The sequence below is a fragment of the Megascapheus bottae genome, unplaced genomic scaffold, assembly GCF_031878675.1.
Source record: "Megascapheus bottae isolate mThoBot1 unplaced genomic scaffold, mThoBot2.hap1 HAP1_SCAFFOLD_64, whole genome shotgun sequence".
Classification (NCBI taxonomy): domain Eukaryota; kingdom Metazoa; phylum Chordata; class Mammalia; order Rodentia; family Geomyidae; genus Megascapheus; species Megascapheus bottae.
The window spans coordinates 77,268-80,727 of record NW_028327830.1 but is presented as its reverse complement, the minus strand read 5'-3'; positions in this window follow the sequence as shown (position 1 = coordinate 80,727).

Below are 3,460 nucleotides of genomic sequence, written 5' to 3'. Positions count from 1 at the left end.
GCAATAAGGCAAGAAGCAAGCATAATATGGATCCATGTAGGTAAAGAGGAAGTAAAATTTCCGTCTTTGTAGATGACATGATCCTGTATTTAAAGAATCCTATAGACTCTACTCCCAAGCTCCTTGAGCTGATTTAAAATTTTGGAAGAGTAGCAGGCTATAATATTAATCCTCAAAAATCCACTGCCTTCCTTTACGCCAACAGTGAGAAGAATGAGGCAATAAACACAAAAGCAATTCCTTTCACAATAGCCTAAAAGAAAATAAAGTACCTAGGAATTACCTTAACTAAGAATGTAAAGGACCTTTTTGATGAAAACTTTAACACCCTAAAAAAGGAAATTAAAGGAGAACTAAGGAAATGGAAAAACTCCCCATGCTCCTGGATTGGAAGAAACAATATTGTGAAAAAGACAATCTTGCCAAGGGCTATCTACAAATTCAACGCAATACCTATCAATATCCCAATGGCATTCTTAAAAAAATAGAAGAGGCAATTCAAAATATCATATGGAATAATAAAGGACCCCGTATAGCAAAAACACTTCTTAGCAGAAAGAACAGCGCTGGAGAAATTTCACTTCCAAACTTTAGACTCTATTACGGGGCTATATTCTCAAAACAGCTTGGTACTGGCACAGAACAGGCCTGAAGACCAATGGAATAGAACTGAGGACCCAGATATTAAACCACAGACCTATGGCCACCTAATCTTTGACAAGGGAGCCAAAAAAATAGAATGGAAGAAAGACAGCCGCTTCAACAAGTTGTGCTGGCAGAACTGGTTAAGCACCTGCAGAAAACTAAAGCTGGATCCTTCTTTGTCACCTTGCACTAGAATTAACTCCAAATGGATCAAAGACCTGGAGGTAAAAGCTGACACACTGAAAACTTTACAGGAAGGAATAGGAGATACACTAGGCCTCCTTGGCACAGGTCGAAACTTTCTTAATAAGGGCCAAGAATCAAAACAAATCAGAGAAAGGCTGGATAAGTGGGACTGCATTAAACTGCGGAGCTTTTGTATGGCAAAGGACATAGCTAGTAAATTAATTAGGAAGCCTACAGAGTGAGAGAAGTTCTTCACCAACCAAACAACGGAAAATGGCGTCATATCTAAAATTTATCAACAACTCAAAAAATTGAATCACTCCAAAACTAATCTCCAAAGTAACAACCATCCTATTAAAAAATGGGCCAAAGACTTAAAGAGAGTCTTCTTTGAAGAAGAAACAAAAATGGCCTATAGACACATGAAGAAATGCTCAACATCTCTGGTCATAAAAGAAATGCAAATCAAAACAACTCTAAGATTCCACCTCACTCCGATTACAATGGCCAGGATCAGGAAAACGAATAATAACAGATGCTACAGGGGATGTGGCCAGGAGGGATCACTACTACACTATTGGTGGGAGTGCAAACTCGTTCAACCACTATGGAAAGCAGTGTGGCAGTGCCACAAAAGACTAAACATAGAACTCCTCTATGACCCGCAATTCCACTACTTGGCATTTACCCAACCATCCAGAAACAAGGGCATACTAAATCCACTAGCACAACAATGTTCATTGCAGCACTATTCACCATAGCAAAGATATGGAACCAACCTAGATGTCCCTCAGTTGATGAGTGGATCAACAAGTTGTGGTATTTGTACACAATGGAATTCTATGCTGCTGTCAGAAAAAATTACATCGACCCATTTGTTATGAAATGGAATGACTTAGAAAAAATCATATTAAGTGAAGTAAGCCAGACTCAAAGGAACTTAGGCTCAATGGTTTCCCTCATTTGTCATAATCAGATCTCTGCTATACTAGGAGAGATCTGCAATAGAGCAAAACCTTGCTACATAAGGCCATATAGTATGAAGCTAATTGAAAGGACCTCCAGGATATTGAAAGAAACGCCATATAACGAATGATTGTTGTCCTTAATGTACTATGTTATCTCTCATCTCCTTTACTGTCCCTTGGGTATCTCATATTCTTACAGTATGTCACTTTGTTCTCTGATATATTGAATTTATTTGTATTTGGTTATTTGAAATTTGATAGGGAAGGGGGGAAAACAAAGCCGGGGGGTGGGTGGTGGGTGGGGGAGAGGGTAATGGGTACCAAGACATGTGAAAGGGTATCAATGTATGTGAATTAATGGACCTTCTATCTGGCAAATATCATGTAACCCTTATAATAATTGCAATAAAATATATATATAAAAAGGAAAAGTTTATTTTGTAAGTTTCAGCCCTGTTTTGTTTACCCATTAATTCTGGGTCTTTTGGTGAAGCCACACATAATGGCAGAAAAATGTGGCAAAGGAAACCAATCCACTTCAGGGCTGAGATTTAAGAGATAGAAGAAGCATAGTGCCTAGTGTCCCAATACTCTTTTCAAGCTCCAATAAGCTTCCTTCACTAGGCCTCACATCCAAGGGATTATAATACCTCTAGCACATGCTCAATACATGGGCCTATAGGGAACATTCTGATAGAAATTATAGTAAGAATCATAAGTAAATTCCTTACTGCCAATCTTTAGGTCTAGCTTTATTCGTATCACATCAGGCTGTCCTAAGTGTACTGCCCTTCTGTCCCTTGGATTGAAACCCACCTAAGTTAGCCTTTACCTCTCTGATCTCACTTCTCTTACTCTAAATCTATTTAAAAGTCATCTAACATGCCTTGCAGAATATAATCTTTTTGTGTGTGTGTGTACCTGTGTGTGTGTGTGTGTGTGTGTGTGTGTGTGTGTGTGTGCGCGTGTGCGGGCATGCTGGGGTTTAAACTCTAGGCCTCTCACTCTTGCCTCTCATCTTTTTCACTCAAGGTTGACATTCTGCATAAGCTCCTTCCATTTCTAGCTTTCTGCTGATTAACTGGAGAGAAGAATCTCTCAGGATGGCTTATAACCTTGATCCTCAGATTTCATCCTTCTGAGTCACTAGGACTTACATGTGTTAGCCACCAGCACATGACTCAGAATGTCACTGTTGTAACTAGTATTGATTTGCCTTTTTCAAGATTTCATTATTCCAGTATTTCTTTGGGAAATAATTTTTTATCCTGTGCAGGTGCTTGTAATAAACTTACTGCACACCTGTCTCTGGTGGTCCAGAAACAACTGAGATAGGATCTATCAAAAGAATTACACAGCATTTCTCCCTACCGAGACAGTTCTATTTTCCAAGATTTCACAAACCTATAATGCAAAAACCTAAGTGGAAAATCCCAGAAATAGATCACTAATAAATAAATCACTAATCAAAGCTAAGTCTTAAATTACAGCATTCTGATTAGCTTCATTAAATGTCACCATTATGCTCCTTTCCTAGAACCTGAATCACCCATTTGACCATGGTATCCACCCCACATACACCATAACCTATGAACGAACACATTGGTTACTTGGTAGCCTGATATTTACCAGGAACACTGGTGGGGTGATTGTATTCAATA